The sequence below is a fragment of the Pogona vitticeps genome, chromosome 4 (assembly GCF_051106095.1).
Source record: "Pogona vitticeps strain Pit_001003342236 chromosome 4, PviZW2.1, whole genome shotgun sequence".
NCBI lineage: Eukaryota > Metazoa > Chordata > Lepidosauria > Squamata > Agamidae > Pogona > Pogona vitticeps.
The window spans coordinates 120,231,587-120,255,701 of NC_135786.1; the positions used below are offsets into that span (position 1 = coordinate 120,231,587).

The 24,115-nt window shown below is 41.9% G+C and overlaps 1 protein-coding gene across 3 annotated transcripts in view; it reads right to left on the reverse strand.

Annotated features, from left to right (window-relative positions):
• Nucleotides 1-24,115, reverse strand: part of PAPPA2 (pappalysin 2) — a 435,383-nt gene that overhangs the window by 88,517 nt on the left and 322,751 nt on the right. The gene's annotated exons all lie outside the window — the stretch shown is intronic.

The window sequence follows — 24,115 nt, forward strand, 5'->3', positions numbered from 1 at the left end:
CAGTTTCAGATGAATAACCTGTCATTCTTCATGGTATTCTATGGTTCGCACATCTGGGTGACTAGAAAACACCTATACTGGAAGTTGGGAGTCACGATATCAAAGAAGACAATGCGATTCTGCCAAAAGAAACATCCCTCTGGGTGTCAAAGTCCAGCCTGTAGTGCTTAACAAATGTCATGGGCTGACACCAGGTAACTGCTTTACAGGTATCATGTAATAATAAAGGTCTTTTGACCAAAGATATTTCAATCTCTAAAGAAGTTAAACAAGGCGGCGCCCTTCTTCCTGCTCTTTTTAATTCATTCATGTCAGATCTACCAGATCATATTGTCATAATTGAACATCATGCTTCTAGGATGAACTCTTCTTCTGTTCCATTGCTAAAGTATGCCGACAATACTGCTCTCTTATCTACCACTAAGTCAGGCCTTATACAATTGCTCTCAGCTTTTGCTGATTTCTGCTCCAAGAATGATCTAACCATCAACATTGATAAATCAAAGATCTTGGTATTCTCCAAATCTTGGAAACCTACCGGCTGGAAAATAAATGGGAAGCCAATAGAACAAGTGAAATCTTTTTGATATTTAGGCTTATTGTTTATTTACAAATTAAATTGGTCTTACCATCATAAGGTGGTGGTTTCTTTGGCTATGAATCAACTTAGTCCGCTTCCATCTCCATAGTAGGCATCAATATGTCCCTGCTGTTCTCCAAGTTTTCTTGGCAAAAATCACTAATCACTCTTAGGGTCTGTTTGGATTACGGTGGCCAACTGTGCGATAGACTGCATAACTGCCCTCTTTGTGTGCAAGATCTTAGGCATCCCGAATACGATTAGACTTGCAACATTATTAAATGAACTTGAGCTTCATTTTCCAACTACCCTTGCCTGGTTATCCACTATTAAATTTTGGCTTCATTTACACTTTCAGAAATCTTTCCAATCCCTTTTGATTGATTTATCAAGTGATCCTTTTATCTCCACATGGTGCTCTTTTATAACTCTAAAATCACTTCCATAGGTATTAACCTGAACTCCCTGACAAATTGTGGAGAAACTCAACTTTACCATATTATCCACCAAAGAATTTGGGACATTGAACTTCAGACTCTGGCAGCTGATTTGAATTTAATTTGGTCTCCTTGTTTTTATGGTTTGCCCCCTTTGTCTGTAACTGGTGCCAATTATTTCACGAATCTCATTAACCCACTGTGGCGCTGGGCAGTTATGCTGGCCAGATTTAATATATTTCCCCCAGCTTTTCTTTCCAGCAGATATCATAGCATCCCCTTTAAGAACCGCCAGTGTAAGCACTGCTTAGCGGAACCGGAGTCAGTTTTACATATTCTTCTTCACTGCTCTAAATTTAGTGAACTCCATTAATTACTATTAACGCCCTGGATACATTCCAGTTGGGCTTCAGGCCGCGCCACAGTACGGAAACAGCATTGGTCGCCCTGTTTGATGACCTGCTGAGGGAGGCTGATGGGCAAAATGTCTTTGCTGGTCCTCCTTGATATCTCAGGCGCCTTCGATACTGTCAATCATGGTATTCTCCTGGGGAGGCTCTCCGAGCTAGGAATTGGTGGTCTGGTGTCTGCCTGGCTCTGATCCTTCTTGGAGGACTGTCCTCAGAGAGTACAGCTTGGGGAGAGCATTTTGGCCCGTAGAACCTCAATTGTGGGGTTCTGCGGGGCTTGATTATCTCCCCAATGCTGTTTAATATCCATGAGGCTGCTGGGTGGGGTCATCAGGGGGTGTGTGGGGCTTTGTGCCATCCGTACACTGATGACACCCAGCTCTACATCTCCTTTTCTCCAACCACAGTGGATGCCATTCCGTCCCTTCAGCGCTGCCTGGAGGCCGTACTGCAATGGATGCAGGTGAATCGACCGAGGCTGAACCCAAACAAGATGGAGGTCCTGAGGGTGGGTGGCCCTTCCATTGGTGATTTGGGAAACACCCTCTTTTTGGGGGGAGTGAATCGTGGGGGTTCATCTGGATCCGGTGTCATGGTTGTGAATATTAAGGTTAAAGCTTGAATTGAAGATGGGATATGTAGTTGTGGAGAATTATAAAATGAATCCATATTAGTTCTGTATTAGAATGATTTTGCATGATGGGAATGTTTTCTCCAAGAGGCAATGGGAAAGTTCCATGTAAACAGCCATGTTATGAGACGATAAGGAGTAAAGACACAACACGATTGTCTGGAAAACAACACCTAGACTTCTCATGGGAAAAGGAGGCGTGATCTGAATGGACTGCCCTTAATGCCAATTGGTCAACACCTCGAATGGACGAAGGATAAGCGTGGTGCCAAGGAAACAGAAATGGAGGATGGTGCCACATGGACAGAGCTTCCAGAGTTCAGATACCCGATTCCAGTTTCCAGATTCTGGGGGGCCATTTTGTATGCTAAGATGTAGTATGGGGGGGGGGGAGGCTAACCCTTGCCTACCCTTAAAAAAGATTTTTAGAATTTTACTATATTTTTGCTAGTTGAATTTTGTTATGATTGTAACTGCTGGAGTTCAAAAATTTCTTTTTGGAAATGTAACTTATGCTTTGCTTATGCATCAAACTGAATATCTTTAAAGACTTTATTTTTCAATTAAAAAATTCTTAAAATTCTTAAGAATGGTCTTTTGAACAGCAAGACTGCTGAGCCTGCTCCCAGAAGAGTTGTTAGGCCACAGAATGCTACGGAGTCCTTTTTGCCTGAGTGTCACATTCCCGGGAGTTACAACAAGCCAGAGTCCGATAATCAGTCCAAGGTCAGCAATACCAAAAGTTCAAAGCCAGAGTTCCAAACAAACTTACAGAGTGCAGAGCGAAAGGCAAAGTCCAGGTCCAGATACACGGTCAGAGTCCAGGGTACAAAGCACGTAGTCCAAAGCCAAGGTCCGAAGTCCGATGCAACGCAGATCCAGGATCAAGGTCCAGGGTACATGAGCAGGAGACATGGATGCCAAACAGGTTTTCGACACCTTGCTTCCACGAAGTTTCCTGCTTTGCTGAAACTCATTTTATTCTAAAGCAGCTCCCTGAGCTGTTGGAACGCTCTCCATTCTGCTAATACTCAGGGCTAGGTGAGCGCAGGTCCCTGTGGAAAGCTTTAGAGCGATCCTCTGCTCTTCTTTCCCTGAGTCTTTTCTGAAGCCTGCCCCGAAGCCTGTCTGCTGTGGAGGGAGAATCTGGAGGCTGCTCAGCTGTTTCTAATCTCTCCACATTCTCCTCAGCCACAGTTAACCCTTCTGGGTTCAGATCTTCGGGTGCACTCATGACACTGAGCTTGCTTTGTTCTTGCAGACTCCAAAGCTCATGTGTTTTCTTTTTTTTCTTGCTTAACTTAAGTACAAGCAAGGGTCTTTTTAGAACAGACTTGTGATAAAGGGGTTTGTGTTACATCCTGGCTGAGTCACCCAGACTCTGCTTAGCTGTTTCGGAGTATGCAGACACCCGGACACTCTCTGTTCGGGAATCAAGCAGTCCTTCATCGGATGCTGGGTTCCACCATGGAAACCCAGGTGGCATCACTGGTCCGCTCCACCTATTTCCATCTGTGGAGGATAGCCCAGCTGCATCCCTATCTTGATGTTGGGGTGCTCACCACTCTGGTCCATGCACTTGTAATCTCGAGATTAGACTACTGCAATGCACTCTACGTGGGGCTAGCTTTGAGATTGATGCAGAAGCTTCAAATGGTGCAGAAGCGGCCAGACTTCTCAGTGGGATGAGAAAATATCAGCATATTTCCCCCACTCTGGCTGCCTTACATTGGCTGCCTGTTTGTTTCCGCATTGATTTCAAAGTGTTAATGATGACATATAAAGCCCTAAATGGTTTAGGACCTTGATATCTAGTGGAACGCCTCCTCTCTCACTTAGATCCACCAGAACCACTCATTCTAGCCAGGAAGGGCAGCTGAGGGGCCTAACGCCAAGGGAGGCGTGGAGAGGAAGAACAAGAAACCAGGCCTTTTTGGCAGTGGCCCGTCGCCTTTGGAACAGTCTCCCCTCAGAGATCTGTCTGGCTCCCTCACTGGGTGTTTTTAAGAGCCAACTTAAGACCTGGCTCTTTAGGCAGTCTTTCCCTCCTGTCATCACTTGATTATTTTTATTTTTCCCCACCTTGAACCATATTACTATTGTTGCTTTTAATGTTATTATACTGTTTTTATTCCATTTTTATTGTTAGCCGCCCAGAGTAGACTTGTGTCTAGATGGACGAGGTATAACTTTAATAAATAAATAAATTTAATAATTAAAAATAAATAAATGCTACTTAGCTCTGTTGTTTCAAATTTCTCTGGCTCCCCTCAGAACTTAATCCGAATGACATTAGCAGATAAAGAACCTGATTTGACTGTGTAGTTGTATTTGTATTGTAATAAAGCTGTTTCAAGGAGCCTTGATGTAACTTGACCATATTTATCTTATTGCAATGTAAAGTATAATCTTGATTGTACAGTTACTGGTTTTAATGCCAATAAAGGTTTTTGATTGATTGATGTAGTGAATGTAGCAGTGGGAGCAGTTGTTGCCTGTGCTGTTTGGATTGTCAACCAGCTGCAGATAATTAGTGGAGTGGGGTGCTTCCTTGGGTGAGTGTTGTATAAATGTGCGTGTGTGTTTTACTTGGTGACTTTTGCCTTATCTTGTTGCTGAGAAATGCTGAATAAAGGCATGTTGATTTGCAACTTGAAGGCATGAACATTGGAGACTATACTTCTGTTAATGCAACCTAAAATAGCATTTGCCTTTTTCTGTAGCCACACCACACTGTTGGCTCATATTCAGCTGGTGATCTACAGTACATTGATTTCAAGATCCTTCTCACACTCAGTTTTGCTAAGCCAAATATACCTCATCTTGTAACTGTGTTTGGTCTCTTTTTCCTAGTACTTTGCATTTATCCCTGTTAAATTTCATTCTGTTATTTTCAGCCCAGTACTCAAGCCTATCCAGATCATTCTAAATTTTGTTTCTGCCAAGATATACTATGCTTACTGCATTCCTTCAATCTATGAGGGATGTTACCTGATCAAAAAATGAGATCAGGTTAGTCTGGCAGGGTTTGTTCTTGACAAATCTGTGTTTGCTTCTAGTTATTACTGCATTGTTTTCTAGGTGCTTGCATAGTGAACACTTAACAATCTGTTCCAGATTTTTCCTTGGGATTGATGTCAGACTGACTGGTCTGTAGTTCCCAGGTTCCTCTCTTTTGCCCCTTTTGTAGATAAGGACAACATTAGCCCTCCTCCAATCATCTGGTTCTTCACCCATTTCTCAATATTTCAAGAAAATAATGGTCATTGGTCCTGAGAGTTCTTCAGCCAGTTCCTTCAATATTCTTGGATGCACTTCATCTGACCCTGCTGGATTAGGACTGATACTGTTCTTTCCGAAATGAGTTGTAGAGAATTATTTTTTATGATCTTTGTGGTAAAAAGGCTCCAGAAGGGCTCCTTTGTAAAGTTCTTTTTATGGTGGAAACAAGAGAGATTTCTCTCAATTTGCTCAAAGAATGAGATCACCCAACGGTGTAAATCAGATGTTATTAAGAAGAGTTTTTTGAGTGTCTGCCACCAGCAATCAATTGTCAATGTAAGGAAATACAATGATGCCTTGGGTGCTCAGCTACTACTGGAGCTATGGATGTTGTCTTGGGCTGGTGACAAACCAGAGGAGAAAAAATCTTGTTCAAAGTCACAAAATGTGGGAAACACTGGTGGTCACTTCTTATGGACACATGAAAAAAACTGTCTTTCAGTTCTATTATTGCAAATTAATAACTGCAAGTGTTACCATCCAAAATTTCTTCAGTTTATTCCTCTGAGACTGAGAATAGGATAAGACCTCCATCTTCTTTGCTACTGTAAAATAATAGGAATAATATCCTTTTCATAGTCACTTGGGATGCCTCCTTGGTAAATAATGTTGTGGCTCCACTTGAGACAAAATGCTGGTATGAATTTGGCTAGTGGGAGGAAGCCTTGAGAACTCAATGGTGAAATCATGGATGATTATAGAGAGGACCCAAGAATCTGAGGTAATTATGCACCATATGTTAATGTGTCGCCTTCATGGTCCATTGTCCATATTGAAAGAAGGGAATGATGAACAGTAAATGCCTGTTGTTATGATGTTTGCACATGAAGAGTAAAAGACTCTGCTTAGTCTTGTCAGATTTCTTTGATGTTGACAAGTTCTTGTATTTATAGTAGCTTTTATTGCTTATATCCCAGAAGCCTGGGAAGAATTTTCTTGAGACATGGCAGGAGCATTCACATATATGGAATTGATTCTTTGGCATTCAAAAAAATCAATTTCACTTCCACCGCAAAATAAACAGACCTCTGACAGGGGAACAGAAAAACTCACTTCCCTGGTACAGTATTCTGCACGTGTACAAATAAATGTGTGCCTTAAAAAACAAACAAAAAACCCCTAAGCACAGTACAACAGCAGGGATTTTTGACAGTGGAAGCAGTCATCAATATCCCTGGGAGGCGACACCAATGGTTCTGTAGGTGATAGAAAAGTCTCAGCTACCAAGCATACAAGTGAGATGGGAATCTTCCTTTGGCTCCTTTACAGAGACAGACTACATCACAACTGAGCCCCTTTCATATACTTTATCTGAAGCAGGATCAGGGCAAACTAGTGGCTTTGCATGAGCCTTATTTTTCTTCTTTAGCCTTTTAGATCCAACCACCACATTTGTCTCTGTAGGTTTCCTCTTTTTTATTTGATTCCTTTGATTTTGAGGACACGAAAATTTATGAGAAACAGGTTGTCTCGATTTCAAGTGTAGAACTGCAGGTTTTGAACTTGACAATGCTAGATGTGAAGTTGAAGGAGCAGGAACAGAAGTCACAGCAGGTAATTCTTGAGCAGGAAATGTCAACTTGAAGTGAGTTAGGGTTAATATCCATGACTTTGATAGCTGAAACACAGCCCTTGTGTTTAAGATTCAGTCAACGAAGAGTGAACTGCTTTCAATTACAGAAACAGTTTTAAATGAGACTAGTGATTGCAAAACACTACCTTTGTAAATCCATTTCAAACTGACATTTTTTCACCAGAAGCCCTTCATCAAGGAAATAATGACATTTGGAATGGCTGTCATTCTGAGGGATTTTTGCTCCAGAGTAGGTACACTTTCCATTAAGGCCACAGTAGCAGGAAAGCACTGAAGAAAAACAAACAGGAGAAGAAAAGAGGGGAAGGGTTCTAAAATGAGGGGAAATGAGGGGAAACTAACTTGTTTTGGGTGATAACAGGTAAAAGAAAGATAAAACTAGTAGAAAGATAAAAAAACTGGGCAATAATAAACATTTTAGACAGACTGTAGCTTCAAGGTGTTGCTGTCATGGTGGAAAGAAACAGGTAATCCATCCAATGTTTCTGTGTTCCAGTTCATTAAAAAGGAAAAACTTACTGCATTTTCCAATATGGCACATTTTAGAGCAATGTGCATTTTTTTCTCCAAGACTAAAGTAGATAAGCTTGCTATCTTGCAGCAGCTCACATCAAAGGTTTTTGATGTGAGCTGCTGCAAAAAAAAACCATTTCTCCTGCACTGCTCATTCAAGCTAAGAAAGTGTTTCATTCTCCTAGGCACCAATCAATGAGAGAGAGAGAGAAAATAGTGTTTTAAAATTTCAGGTGTTTGCAAAATATGCTTATCCTTACCTAACCCTGAAACAGAGTGTGTAGGGGGAGGGGAAGGGAATTAAGTACCTGTTTATTGCTGCAAGCTATAAAGTCAGTTTCCTGGGAGGCATCATGAAGGGATGGAGCAAGAAGGCTAGGGAAGGGAGAGAAACTTTCAAAACTTGCTGTAAACCTTCCTTTGTAACACAGCCATCACTACTTCTTCTGATCCTACAAAACTGACATTTATTTAGGATTAGCAGTGGAGCCAAAGCAAAAATAAAACAAAAATCAGGAGAAGTTTTAAAAAAAACACCAATCCTTTAAAGGTCAAAATTTGAAAGCCACAAGAAGATGTATGAAGCACTGCTAGAGCTGTTTTGATGTCAAACCTTGTGTCAATCTCGAAAGCATCACAACCATATAGCAGAGGAGACTGGCTCGCTCCCAAGTTCATCTTAACAGTTGGCCAGCTTTGGCAGATGTCAACAAATTAGCCCCACAGCTCACATTATTTGCCAATGACATTCTAAGTAGTAATGGGGGGTGGGAGAGAGAGATTTACTGGTAAATTGGATGAAAACAAAATTTATGTCAAAGCAGCACGGAAATATACACTGAGCGATCTCTGATTTTTTCCTATGACTACTTGAGCAGTTAAAAGGGATACCTTGGTTTATGGCAACATTCTTTTCTGTAATGGTAAACATAGGCCCAAACTATATAACATGTTGGTTTAAAAACAACAACAAGGGATCCCAGTCAAGGTCAAGAAAATATTATACTGGAAAAGCTTTAAATTAAAAAAACATTAAAGGGCAACAATGTTTGTTGAGACACTGTTTTAATGTCACACACGAGAAGGAGGTGGAGTGATGGCAGCAAGAACAGGGGAATCCTAGGGCTCTGGGAACCCCTGTGTAAACTCTGAGTCAGCGGACCCCTCAGAAGTGAAGGGGGGCATGTTTTTCACAGGAGAGTGGACTTGCAGCAAGTAGGGCCAGGAAACCTCCAAATTCAGACAGCAAATCTGTCTTCGTGAGGGTTTCCTTCCTAAAGCAACTGGCTTGGGAGCCACCATGTCTGGTGAGTTAGCTGCCAGAAGGGGAGGTGTATGAAGAAGATTTATGCCTGACTGCATGAACAGTGAGTAAATGACTTTCTATTCAGCTTCAACAAGTACAAATCAAACTTAAGAGGCTGACTTTAAAGGAGAGAAAAATAAACTAAATGAGGCATAAAAGCATTTGTATTCCTGAAACATCGGCAAATATTTACTGTGTCACATCTGAGAGAAAAACATAAATTAAAGGCATAGACGGAGATCTTTTTTTCTCATCCACCTGTCTTCCATGGATGGCATAATTATCACATTATAAAATTAGAGGTTTAAGAAGATTGGGGAACCCTCCTTAAGTGATCTTGCTATGATTTCAATTCATGTCATGTCAAGGAAGTGCCTGTCCCCCAGTAGAGATCAGGCAGTGGTGTGCACAGGAAGTGAAAGGCAGGAAGAATTTGGAGGTGGGCGAGGAGCTGGGATTGGAGGAATAAAGCTGAGGGACTTCAGCCATCTCACCCTGTCTAAGGGAAGGGCCTGCAAGATCAGAAAAGACACAAATGAATTAAGTCTGTCTGAAAATATACGTATGTCAAATATATCCACATATTTTCTGGAGATGTGCATGGGGCAACCTAATCCAGGACATGCTTATGGTATCAATGCCTAGTTAACTGTTCTGGCCTTTGCCTCCTTTCAACTGTCAGCAGGCAATTCTGCTTTAATAATCAAGAAAGCATTATCCTAATATAGCAATATAGTAAAACGTATCCATCAGAACAGAGGGCATGTTCCAGGTCAAGATTTCCACCTAGAGTTTGAGGTTCCTGCCCTTATAAAGCTTTAAAGTACACATTTTTGTCTATAACAGTAAGGTGTGTCTGTATATAGATAAAAAAAATCTCCCTCAGCTACCAAATGCTTAGAAAACAATGGATTCAAAAGTCTTGTCTCTATGTTTTGATCAATCCGCATCCTGACAAATGATGACTAGCTATGGATTTATTTTCTCTGAATAAGACAACCAATACTTTCACTCCTGCTTTTTGAAGGATACAGTTTTGTATATATACTTGGATTTATAAAATAGCTCTATTCTCCAAGGGACAAAACATTGTCTCCCCAGATTTGCTTGATGTCTTTTCCTCTCATATGCTTTCATGCTTTGACTGGGGGATAGGAGTGTAAATTAACAGCTTCTACCCAGTGGCAGCTTGTCCACTAAGGCACCTTATGTCCGGGCTATCCCCAGCTGTTCCATCCCTACCTGCTTTCTTACCAAAAGCAAAAGTCCTCTCTATGTGTGAATGCTGGCCTACCTATTTGCCTCTGTCCGAATTTATGCAGGCATATCCCTGAGTGTGCACAGATGCATCAGTGTGTTTAAATACTCACTGTTGTTTCTGGCTTTGCCCACTATTGGCTGCTATGCCATCTGGTCTACCACTTACAATGGTCACCAACTACCATTGTTTCTACTACCCTTCTGCTTTTACCACTTTTTGATTAGCTGTGTCTTAAATGCCTGCAACCATACTGTCCTGTAGAAAGGAAAGACATATAGCAGAACATTTTATAGTTAGGGGCATACCTAACTATAAAATATTCCCTCCCTTTAAGAGGATGCTTAAGACTTTACTGTTCTGGGAAACTTCTAAGGACACCCTCCCATAAGTTATTTTCACAGGTTTTCCCGTAGTCCATCATTGCTTGGAGTTTATTTGGTTACTATATTTCTATTTGTTTATGTTCTAAATTGCTGATTTTATGTGTAAACCAATTAGAATAGAGTTGTACACTAAGTCAGCAGTATAGAAATATAAGAATAAATAAGTAATGTATTCTCGAAGACTTTCACGGCCAGGATCCGATGGTTGTTGTAGGTTTTTCAGGCTGCTCTGCTGTGTTCTGGAGGTTTTTCTTCCTAACGTTTTGCCAGTCTCTGTGGCTGGCATCTTCAGAGGACAGGAGTTAGAAATCTGTCTGTGTTCCTGTGTGTGTGTGTTTAGTCGTTTAGTCGTGTCCGACTCTTCGTGACCCCATGGACCAGAGCACGCCAGGCCCTCCTGTCTTCTACTGCCTCCCGGAGTTGTGTCAGGTTCATGTTGGTTGCTTCGCAGACACTGTCCAGCCATCTCATCCTCGGTCGTCCCCTTCTCCTCTTGCCATCACACCTTCCTAACATCAAGGTTTTTTCCAAGGACTCTTTTCTTCTCATGAGATGGCCAAAGTACTGGAGCCTCAGCTTCAGGATCTGTCCTTCAAGTGAGCATTCAGGGTTGATTTCCTTTAGAACTGATAGGTTTGTTCTTCTTGCAGTCCAGGGGATTCTCAAGAGCCTCCTCCAGCACCACAATTCAAAGGCATCAATTCTCCGGCGGTCTGCTTTCTTTATGGTCCAGCTCTCACTTCCATACATCACGACAGGAAAAACCATAGCTTTGACTATTCGGACTTTTGTTGGCAAGGTGATGTCTCTGCTTTTCAAGATGCTGTCAAGATTTGTCATCGCTTTCCTCCCAAGAAGAAGGCGCCTTTTAATTTCAGGGCTGCTGTCTCCATCTGCAGTGATCATGGAGCCCAGGAAGATAAAATTTGACACTGCCTCCATATCTTCCCCTTCTATTTCCCAGGAGGTGATGGGACCAGTGGCCATGATCTTAGTTTTTTTGATGTTGAGTTTCAGACCGTTTTTTGCACTCTCCTCTTTCACTCTCATTACAAGGTTCTTTACTTCCTCCTCACTTTCTGCCATCAGAGTCGTATCATCTGCATATCGGAGGTTGTTGATATTTCTTCCGGCAATCTTAATTCCGGCTTGGGTTTCTTCCAGTCCAGCCTTCCGCATGATGTATTCTGCATATAAGTTAAATAAGCTGGGGGACAATATACAGCCTTGCCGTACTCCTTTCCCAATTTTGAACCACTCAGTTGTTCCATGACCAGTTCTAACTGTTGCTTCCTGTCCCACATATAGGTTTCTCAGGAGACAGATAAATTGGTCAGGCACTCCCATTTCTTTAAGAACTTGCCATAGTTTGCTGTGGTCCACACAGTCAAAGGCTTTCGCATAGTCAATGAAGCAGAAGTAGATATTTTTCTGGAACTCTCTGGCTTTCTCCATAATCCAGCGCAAGTTAGCAATTTGGTCTCGAATTCCTCTGCCTCTTCGGAATCCAGCTTGTACTTCTGGGAGTTCTCGGTCCACATACTGCTGAAGCCTACCTTGTAGGATTTTGAGCATAACCTTGCTAGCATGCGAAATGAGTGCAATTGTACGGTAGTTGGGGCATTCTTTGGCACTGCCTTTCTTTGGGATTGGGATGTAGACTGATCTTTTCCAATCCTCTGGCCACTGTTGAGTTTTCCAAACTTGCTGGCATATTGAATGTAGCACCTTAACAGCATCATCTTTCAAGATTTTAAATAGTTCAACTGGAATGCCATCACCTCCACTGGCCTTGTTGTTAGCCAGGCTTTCTAAGGCCCACTTGACTTCGCTCTCCAGGATGTCTGGCTCAAGGTCAGCAACTACATTGTCTGGGTTGTCCGGGATATCCAAATCTTTCTGATATAATTCCTCTGTGTATTCTTGCCACCTCTTCTTGACGTCTTCTGCTTCTGTTAGGTCCTTCCCATTTTTGTCTTTTATCATGTTCATCTTTGCGCAAAATGTTCCTCTAATATGTCCAATTTTCCTGAACAGATCTCTGGTCTTTCCTTTTCTGTTATCTTCCTCTATTTCTTTGCATTGTTCATTTAAGAAGGCCCTCTTGTCTCTCCTTGCTATTCTTTGGAAGTCTGCATTCAAGTTTCTGTAACTTTCCCTATCTCCCTTGCATTTTGCTTCCCTTCTCCTCTCTGCTATTTCTAAGGCCTCGTTGGACAGCCACTTTGCTTTCTTGCATTTCCTTTTCTTTGGGATGGTTTTCGTTGCTGCCTCTTGGACAATGTTACGAGCCTCTATCCAAAGTTCTTCAGGCACTCTCTCCACCAAATCGAGTTCCTTAAATCTGTTCTTTACTTCCACTGTGTATTCATAAGGGATTTGGTTTAGATTATACCTGAGTGGCCCAGTGGTTTTTCCTAATCTCTTCAGTCTAAGCTTGAATTTTGCTATGAGAAGCTGATGATCAGAACCGCAGTCAGCTCCAGGTCTTGTTTTTGCTGACTGTATAGAGCTTCTCCATCTTTGGCTGCAGAGAATATAATCAATCTGATTTCGATATTGCCCATCTGGTGATTTCCATGTATAGAGTCGCCTCTTGTGTTGTTGGAAAAGAGTGTTTGTGATGACCAGCTTATTCTCTTGACAAAACTCTATTAGCCTTTGTCCTGCTTCATTCTGAACTCCAAGGCCAAACTTCCCTGTTGTTCCTTTTATCTCTTGGCTCCCTACTTTAGCATTCCAGTCCCCTAGAATGAGAAGAACATCTTTCTTTGGTGTCAGTTCTAGAAGGTGTTGTAAATCTTCATAGAATTGTTCAATTTCAGTCTCCACAGCAATGCTGGTTGGTGCATAAACTTGGATTATTGTGATGTTGAATGGTCTGCCTTGGATTCGTATTGACATCATTCTATCATTTTTGAGATTGTATCCCATTACAGCTTTTCCCACTCTTTTGTTGACTATGAGGGCTACTCCATTCCTTCTACGGGATTCTTGCCCACAATAGTAGATATGATAATCATCTGAGCTGAATTCGCCCATTCCTGTCCATTTTAGTTCGCTGATGCCCAGGATGTCGATGTTTATTCTTGCCATCTCCTGTTTGACCACCTCCAGCTTCCCAACGTTCATAGATCTTACATTCCAGGTTCCTATGCAGTATTCTTCTTTGCAGCATTGGATTTTCCTTTCACTTCCAGGCACGTCCACAGCTGAGCGTCCTTTCGGCTTTGGCCCAACCACTTCATTAGCTCTGGAGCTACTTGTACTTGTCCTCCACTCTTCCTCAGTAGCATGTTGGACGCCTTCCGACCTGAGGGGCCCATCTTCCAGCATCATATCTTTTAGCCTTTTGTTTCTGATCATGGGGCGTTCTTGGCAAAGATACTGGAGTGGCTTGCCATTTCCTACTCCAGGTGGATTGCGTTTAGTCGGAACTCTCCACTATGTCCTGTCCGTCTTGGGTGTCCCTGCACGGCATAGCCCATAGCTTCTCTGAGTTACTCAAGCCCCTTCGCCACGACAAGGCAGCAATCCATGAAGTGTTCCTGTGTTCCTACCAATGTTCTTTCTCATTTTCCACCAGTTCTGGATGGGGGTCCTGCCCCGTGTGTGCAGGGTTCCAGCCACAACCAGAACCAAATGGACAGCAACACTGGCTGCAGTTGCACACCTGCACAGCTTAGAAAGAATGTTGAATCCTACCATGGAATGAAATTGAGTCACACTTGTTGCAACAGGCTAGAGGGGGTGATAGAGATACAGTGGCTGAATCTTTTTCTACTACCTCATAACTCTGAAAGGTACTGGTAGGATTTCTGTGTTATAATATAGCAATTCTGAGTATGTTAAAGTCATACAGAATGAACAGGTTTGGTTTGCAAAACATAAGCAAGTAAATAGGAAAAAGAAGATTTTCATAATTTAGCTGGAGTGTAGTTTTTTGAATGTACAGAGCAAAGAATTTGAATTGACTTGGATAAACTATGGAATTATTTTGGTACAAAAACATGAACAGGGCTGCATACATTTCCAGTTAATGTTAGGTGGCCTGCTGCCAAGCTACACTTGATCCATCCTCATTCTATCCTTATTCACCCACGGTGGCCTTTCTGAAGGGCTTCCAGCTCCCACTCTGTTGATCATTTCCTTTTCCCTTTCCCACATCCATCTCTTTTATGATCCAGCTTCTAATACCACACTGTTTGGATAATTTGGGACCTACTGGGGAGAAAATAAAAATATATGGAAGGATCAGACATCTTTACCACTTTTCACCTAGAAAGGGAAAGAGAGGGATTGAGTATGAGGCTGGGACTTTGAGGGGAAAAGATGCAGACAGACTGATCAGCATGTGAGCTGTTTGGAGTTCATATTATTCAGCAGTTCACAGATTAAACATTGCCCCCTTTCTGTTCATAAGAAGTATGCCTGTGGTAGCTCTTTGGATTCCTTGATGATGGTGTCATTTGCTTTGAAGATTCTTCATAAGTCAACAAACAGAACAAGTTAATAACTGAAATTAGGAATCAGAAACACAAATGATGATGGGCCTGAGGACGAACCCCTTTTCTTCTTCTGATGCAGTCTGTCTGCCTGCTTTCTCCTTACCTAAAATGACAGATGTTTCTACTATGCACCACTGGGGTTCAGGCTTGAATGCTGGGCATGTCTACACATTTGACAGGTGGGCGAGAGACATGACAAGTAGGTTCCCACTGGACGTAAAAAATTTAGAAATACAGGGCTAGAAAGTGACAGATGTAAGGAGACAAAGCAGGATTTGTGCAAACACACTGTCAAATTTACACAAAAAACGAAAGCCAAATTTTGCAAACTTGCCAAGATTACAACCCATGTCGATATTATTCATGCGAGGTTTCTTGTAACTGTGGCCAGTTTTTAAAATCCAGAAACAATACTGATTTGAAAAACATCCAGAGCCACTTGGGAGTCCAGCATTTTCTATTTTTTAGTTTAACAGCTTCTATTCTGTCACTTCTATATTATGCAAATGAGCACAGATGCAGAAGTTCAGCTTTAAAAAAAACTATCACTGAGTATGTTTTTTCATAGGGACTAAAATAGGAAAAACAGCAAACAGGACTTTCAGGCTCATTGGTTAAGCATCATTGTATGGAAGCAGTGCCTGGTGGTTTCTCAGCTATAGAGATTCCTGGATGAGACAGATTATCTAGATCCATTTTAATTTGGCATCAAACCCAGCTATAGGACTGAGACAGCTTTGGTTGCCTTGGTTGGCATCCTACAGTATGCCTGGAACTGGACAGGGGGAGTGTGTCTCTGTTGGCTCTGCTGTTCAAGACCATGGTATCCTTCTGAGCCATCTTTCTGGGATGGAACTTGGAAGCACTGTTTTTACAGTGGCTCCAGTCCTTTCTGGAGGGTAGAACTGAAATGGTAGTGCTGAAGGACTCCTGTTCAATGCCCTGGCCACTGATCTGTAGCATCTCTCGGGATTTTGTGTTGTCTTCCATTCTATTTAATACATACATGAAACCATTGGGAGAACATGCCCAGAGACTGGGGGTTCTGTGTTACCAGTAAGATGATGACACCCAACGCATTCACTCCTTGTCATTGAATTCTAAGGAAGCTGTCTCAGTTCTAAACTGCTCCCTGTTATCTGTAATGGATGAAGACAAACAAGCTAAAACTTCATCCAGATGAGACAGAGCTACTCCTGGTCAATTGGAAGACAGGTGAGAGAACAGAGATGCAACCTGTGCCAGATGAGATTATACTCCCCCCAGAAAACTCAGGTCTGCAGCTTGGGTGTACCCCTGGGCTCATCCCTGACCCTGGATGCCCAGGTTTCAAAGCAAAAAACAAAGTGTGTTGCTTATATAACACCCCACTGCAGTTAAAACACTCTCTGGATCGTTTAAAATTTAATTATGCAAGCCACACACACCCCCAGCAAGCTGACCTCAGAAGCTGGAAGGCTGCGTGAACCTCGAACCGGTTACCTGGGATTGAACCTGGGATGTGAGCATAGTTTTGACTGTAGTATTGCAGTTTAACCACTGAGCCATGAGGCTTCTTTTCAGCAGTGGCCAGGGTTGCTTTTGCACAGTTAAAACAGATGTGGCAATTGTGCCTATTCCTTGAGAGGTCTGTTTTGGCTGCAGTGACACATCCTTTAGTTACATCTTGCTACAATTACTGTAACATGTCCTATGTGGGGCTGCCTTTTAAGATGGTTCAGAAAGTCCATCTGATTCAAAATGCAGGTGACAGACTACAGACTAGGGCCAGTTATAGGGAGCATATAACACCCATGCTAAAACTAGTGCACTAGCAAGCATTTCGTTTCCAGGGCCAATTCAAAGTGTTGCATTGTACAAAGTGTACAAAGCTCTATACATGTTGGGTCCAAGGTATCTGAATGGCTGGATTTCCCCATATGAGCCTTCCTGGTCCTTAAGGAGGATGACCCCATTGCAGGCATGTTTGATGGGGACATGAGAGGACCTTCTTTGTAGCTACCCCCAGGTTGTGGAATGCTCTCCCTCAAGAGGTTAGGTTGGCCCCTTTCTTTTATTCTTTTGCTGACGTGAAGATTCACCTCTTCAGGCAACTTTTTAAGAATGATTACTGAGTCCTTGAATGCTGCTTTTTAGCTGAGAATGTTTTTAAAGTTTTAAAGTTTTAAATCATTTAATGTATTTTAATTACTATTATAATTTAATTGTTTTTAAATGTATAATTTATTGTGTTTTAATTTTTAACACTGTGAGCTGCCTTGAGTCTCCCCATTGGGAGAAAGGCAGTGTATAAATGAGACATATAAATTTAAAATATGATTCTATGTGATGGAACACAAATGTATAGAGTGAACAACTTTTTGCCTCAGAAGTGTCAGATGATACTTGATTTCTTGAGTAGTCATTGCTTTCACCTGAAGTCTTTCTGCAGAACTGTTATGGGTTACAGACATACTGTAACACATTCAAGCATTTACTGCCCAGACCTATGTACAATTTCCTAGAAGTAAACCGCACCTTGCTCTAAGGAACTTACATTCAAAGGAATGTCCATAGAATTAAAGCTTTAAGCTGAGCTTCCCTTGATCTTGACAAACTGAAAAATATTCATTATGCTATTCAAGAGGCAGTACTTTGCTCACTCCCTCTCTGGATTTTCTCCCTTTTGGTGAGTATGTTATTCCCAATGTGGCCAAGTTAAAGAATAACTGGTGTTAGTATTGGTAGGAGACTGAAAGAGAGCATGCTCATAAGATGACTAAGCTCCCAGTTTAGATCCTATCTCTGCTGTTAACTTAGTGAGGGCACTCTGGGACAACTGGGCCTTTTCAGCATCACACCTCCATTGATAATGTAAGGAAAATTAAGTGTTCACAGTGTTGTAACTGCTGGAATAAAGTACATGAGAAGATGCAAGATGTTTGGGGAATGGACATGCAATGAAATAAAAGCATGCCAAAAGCTTAAACATACTCACTATAAAAAGAATAAATTAACAACCTTACTTTGTACTTTATATTTTAGCTACAGACCTTTTTCATTATTTATTATAATTTTTGCAACTTCTGTTTGTTTGTTTGTTTGTTTGTTGTTTTATGTTCCCCTCCCCTTTGTGGCCACATTTGCCTAGACTTTGGAGAGACGTGTTTTAGTAATAGACCTGAATTACATTCCCGTGGTGTTGGGTTGGGAAAAGTACATTCTGTGGGGAGGGCTTTCTATTGCAGGAGAAGCATGTTAGGTAATTGGTGCTTGTCATGGGTTTGGCCTCTCCACCCTCTGACAGGAGCGTGGCAACCAGCTTTTCCAGCCCTTCAATCTGCCCCGTTTGCCACTGAATGCAAGGTCTCATAATAATAACTTCCATCTTATTCATGATAATAAATGAGAGAGCAGACTTGACGTGTACAACTGAGACATGGGTGGGCAATGAGGGAGGGATTGCCCCCTCACAGATGTACCCACTAGGATATGCTACCGCCACCAGGGCAGATCAGAGCGGTATGGAGGGGGGCTGCAATAGTCCACAGGGATTCCATCCACATTAGCGGAACTGCTGCACTCTCAAGTACAAACTTAGAGTGATTATACCTTACAGTGGAGCTCAGGGATAGATTTGGGGTAGGCTGGTGTACTGCTCTCCCTGTGACCAAGCACTTGCCCTGCCAGGTCTGGGTGAGTTCATTTCGTCTGCAGTGTTGAGGTCACCCAGACTATTGAAAGTTAAGGACTTCAACATTCATGCTGAATCTGAACTTTCTGGTCCAGCCCTGGAATTCACGGAGACCATGACCTCCTTGAGCCTATCCCAGCATGTCATCAGCCCTACACATAATGTGGGTCTGCTCTAGACCTGGTTTTCCCAACTTTGCAAGTGGAGAGTGATCTGAGGGTGTGGAACATAAGTTCCCTTCCTCTGTCATGGACAGATAATTTTCTGCTGAGATATAATCTGGCAACAGCAACCTCCCTCCACAGGGAGAACGGACCTGTCAAAATAGTCTGCCTTTGGAAGCTTCTTGACCCTGATGGGGTTTTGGAGGCCTTGGGAGGGTATTTGACTGATGACCCTTTCAAAGCCCAGGATTGTAGGAATGACCCAGGTGGTTGACACAATTACCCCCAAGCAACCTCCCCACTTCAGAGTCAAGCCTGCTGCCTGGCTTACCGAGGAGCTTTGGGCTATGAAGTTAAAAATAAGGTGGAGGAAGGATCAGTCTGTTCAAAATCTGGCTGCTCTTAAGACCTTTATCAAGAGTTATGTCAGTGCCCTAAAACCTGCAAAAAGGTGTTTAATATTTATTTATTAAACTTTATTTATTTTATTTATTTAAAATATTTTAATCTCACTTTTCTCCTCAAAGGGATCCAATATTAAGCTCATTAGGGAGGCCACAAACCAACAACTTTTCTGGGTGGTTTGTGGCCTCATTAACTCTGGTCAATCATGGCCCCTTCCTGGTGACTTTATCAGTGAACAATTTGCAGCTTTTTAAAAAAAATAATAATAAATCAAAAACAAAGGCCATTCAGGCTGATCTTGACTCCGCCAACAATTTGGTTTACTGGCTTGCTACACCCTCTCCCTCTGCCCAAGTGGTTCAGTTGGACCCTGTAACTTTGGAGGAGGTATCCAGGGTGCTAGCCAGCTGCAGATCTATTGCCTGCTCATAGAACCATGACGTTGGAAGGGGCCTATAAGGCCATTGAGTCCAACTTCCTGTTCAATGAAAGAACACAAGTCAAAGGATATCTGCCAGGTGGTTGTCTAAATTTCTCTCAAATGCCTCCAGTGTCAGAGCAATCACCAACTCTTGAAATAATTGGTTCCATTGCCATACTGCTCTAATACTTAGGAAGTTTTTCCTGACAATCAACGGAAATCTGACATACTGTAACTTGAGCCCGTTGTTGCATGTCCTGTTTCCTGGGATGACTTAGAACAGGTCCTGCCCCTCCTCTGTATGACAGCCTTTCAAGTATTTGAAAAGTGCCATCATATCTCCCTTCAGTCTTCTTTTCTCAATGCTAAATATGCTCAATTCTTTGAGCTTTTCCTCATAAGGCTTTGTTTCCACCCTCCTGATCATTCTTGTTGCCCTCCTCTGAACTTGTTTCAAGTTGTTGGCATCCTTCTTGAAGTGCAGTGTAGAGAACTGGACACAGTACTCAAGATGAGGCCTAATGAGTGCTGAATAAAGAGGATTGAGTACCTAATGGGATTTGGAGACTATACTTCTGTTCATGCAACCTAAAACAGCATTTGCTTTATTTGTAGCTACACTGCACTGTTGGCTCATATTCAGCTTGTGATCTACAATGACTCCAAGATCCTTCTCGCTCATAGTATTGCTGAGCCAGGTATCCCTTCCTAGTAGTTCTGTGTTTGGTTTCTTTTTCCTAGGTATAACACTTTGAAATTCAAATCCCTGTTGAATTTCTTTCTGTTGCTTTCAGGTCTGTGCTTAAGCCTATCTAGATCATTCTGAATTTTGTTTCTCTCTTCAGCTTTGCTGAAGTCAAGATATACTATGTTCACAGCATTCCCTCAATCTATCAGGGTGGTTACCTCATCAAAAAATGAGATCAGGTTAGTCTGGCAGGATTTGTTTTGCTCGACTCCATGGCTAATAAAAGCTGCCAATGGGGGTGTGGTTGATTGGGCGGTGAGCTTTGCAAAAGCCTCTTTGAGGAAGGGACGTCTCCCCTCTCGGGTGAAGGAAACCATCAACTGGCCCCTTGTTAAATGACCACACCTGCTGATGGATAATCTTAACCACTATAGACCTATTGACAATATACCCCTTTTGGGCAAGGTGATTGAGTGAGTGGTGGCAGGGCAGTTCCAATCATACCTGGAAGAGGAAAACTGCCTTGATCTATTCCAGTCAGGCTTCAGGCTGCAACAGAGCACTGAGATGGCACTTGTCACACTGCATGATGACCTTTAAGGGAGGTTGATAGAGGAGGATTTTTCCCTATTGGTGACCCTGGATCTCTCAGTGACTTTTGATAATGTCAGCCACTGTATCCTTCTGGACAGGCTCTCTGAGAGGTGGAAATCAGGGGACTGACACTTAGCCAGCTCCAATCCTTCCTGAAGGACCATGTTCAGAGAGTTCACTTTGAGGGTAACCTGTCAGCTCCCTGAACTCACAACTGTGGGGTGCCCCAGGGGCTCTCAATATCCCCAATGCTGTTTAACATCTATGTTAAACCATTGGGGGAGGTCATCAGGAGATTCGGAGTAAGGTACATCAGCATGCTGATGATACACAAATCTATCTCTCCTTCAACACCTTTGCAGGGAATGCCATCTGGATGCCTGGAATCGATCTTGGAATGGACCAGGGTGAACAGGCTCAAAATGAATCCAGACAAGATGGAGATCTTATTTCTGGATGTCTGTGTGTGTCCTCAGAAAGGTTGGGTGGGATTACCCCTAAACTGCCATTCCAATTAGGGAGCAAGTTCATAATCTGGGCATGCTTCTAGACCCGTCTCTGTCCTGGGATTCCAAGATTGCAACTGTGTCCAGAGCCATCCTTATCCAGCTGAGAAGCATCACTCAACTACACCCTTTCTGAGACAAGGATTTCCTCAGGACCTTGGTGCATGGATAGGTCATCTCCCAGATCGACTACAACCCTTCAGGCTGATCTGGAGATTGTAGAGGGTCCAGAATTCAACAGCCAGATTGCTGGCTGGTGTGAGCAAGTATGATCATATCTCCCCAGTACTGACTTGTCAGCACTGGTTAGCTGTTGTATTCAGGATCAGATTTAAGGTTCTAATGCTCACCCATAAAGCCCTTCACAGTTTGGGACCACGTTACCTATTGGAATATCTTTCCCCAAGATCATTATGCACTCCACGAGGCCTTCCCAGACCATGTGTCTCTGAGTAGCCATTCCAAGGGGGGCCAGGAAATCATCCACCAGTAGTAGGGCCTTCTTTGTTATGGCACCAATACTTTGGAACCAACTTCCACTAAAGCTGTGCCTGGCTCCCTCTCCACATATAAAAGGCACTAAAAAGCACTGCTCGACAGAGAGGCCTTTTTTTGGCAACCCTGTCTCTTATTTATTTTTCCCGTTCTTTTCTGTTTCTCCTGTTTTATTTTAGTTTTACAATTTATGCCTCTTGAAATTTTGTGGTCTTTTAACTGCTAATTTAATATTCTATTATCCTATGTTTTAACTTCTGTAAACCACCCAGAATAGTGTATGGCACTAATGAGATGGTATATATATATTTTTAAAAAATCTCAAAAATACCTCAAAAATTCTCAAAAAAGTTTTCCAAACAGATTTCCATCTGCAAAATTTGGCTTTCCTATTCTTTTTTTAAAAGTTAAAAATAATATTTCTGCATTGGCTGCCTGTGTGCCTAGTACAGGGAATTCCCAGTACTGAACACAGTCTTTACAATCTGGTTACTGTTACTGAATATTGGTTCCTGCATGTACATCTGAAGAAGAAAGGAGCTCAGACTCACTTATCTCATAGCTGCAAGAATGTCTGATAAAGCTTAAGTTTCCTTTGGCTGTTTCCTGCTGGACTGGAACAGAGGCCTGGTTTTCACCTGGCACTTACACCCCAACTTAGCACCCACTGTTAACTGGCCTGGTACACTAGTACGTGTCTCTGGCTGGCTGTGAAACAGGAGCAACACTCCAGTGGCATTATCATTAAAATTTCCCACAATGCTCCAAATAAAGAGGACATATTTAAGTGGCACGTTAACACACTGTGGGAAATTAAAATCAAGGCTCATAACTGCCCAGTGTAAAAAGTGGGGTCACTTTTTAGATTGGGTGGGTTTTGCTGCTGCAGTGGGGCTTAGGGGGCACTTTAAGATGCTAGGCACTAACACTATATCTGGTCCAAACTTCAGCCAATGGTATCCCCAAATAAAAAGGACACAAAGTAGAAGGGCTGGAAAGACTTTTTTCCTGAGATTTTAGAGTACAAGTTTAACAGTCATGGAGTTGTGTCCACAGAATTTTAAGTCTGAATTAGTATATATAAGATTGTATATATACTAATTAGTATATATAAGATTGCTAAATTTTAAAGTTACCATGTATGAATGAGATTTTATATATATTGTTATATAAATCTCATTTATACATGGTCACTTTAAAATTTAGCCATCTTATGTTCTCCATCTGCATCCCCACTGAGAAAAGTGTTGCAGATATCATGAGGATAAACATGTAATGTCATTTTCATATCTTCAAGCCATACAGCAGAAGCTGCAATCACCCTGTGGGAAAAAAATCATTGTGGACAGATGCACAAATACTTATTCCATTATTCTGAAAAGAGCACAGAGTATAATTTTGAACAGACTTAGTACCTACCCAGAAAAAAAGGGAAACCATGAGAAAGACACCATGTTCATAAAATTAGAAAATCACAAAGCTTTTCCACTGGAAAAATAGGTTTTTCACATTCTATGGAGACTTAAAACCAAAGAGAAACTAAGCAGGTAACAGCAATTAGCATGTAGGAGACGTTTCAGTGTGCACATACAGATGATACTATAAAGTTGTTAATACTACATGCTTGTTATTACATGGGCTTGACCTTCCCACCTTCGCTTGTCAAACAACACTTGTATTTCTTCTTTATTCCTTCTCAAATGCTTCCTGTCATTCTTTCAATATATTTTATTCTTAGCTTCCTCTAGTGCTTTGTAAGTTGATTAAACATTTGTTTGACACCCATCTTTTTTTACAAATGGAACCTGGCAGGGGGAGCATATAGACTGTTGAGTATCACAAAGTTCAGCCATTTAGAACTGTACACAGCTTCTCTGGCTGCAATCATGAATAAAGTTTTTCTTTTGTTTTGTTTTCTACAACTGTGTCTTTGGAAATGAAATTGGTTGAATGTATTTTTATAGTGGGCTCATTATTCAAATTACACCTATCTGCACCCACCTGAATGTTCGCTTCTACTACAGAGTGCATGAAACATTCTTTTTCTGTATTCAGCTGGCAATCAATCAAAACAGAAGCCATATATTTCACTCACAATCTCTGGCAAAGCCTGTGGGCAACATCCTGTCTTAATGTCTGTGCTGAACTGGGCCCTTTAACTTTAATCACAACTTTCCACCTCTGATTTATTTATATTCATTTCCTTCTCAGTGAATTGCTCCTTAACTAGCCCATTCCATGACTATGGGTGGGGTGGGGTGGTC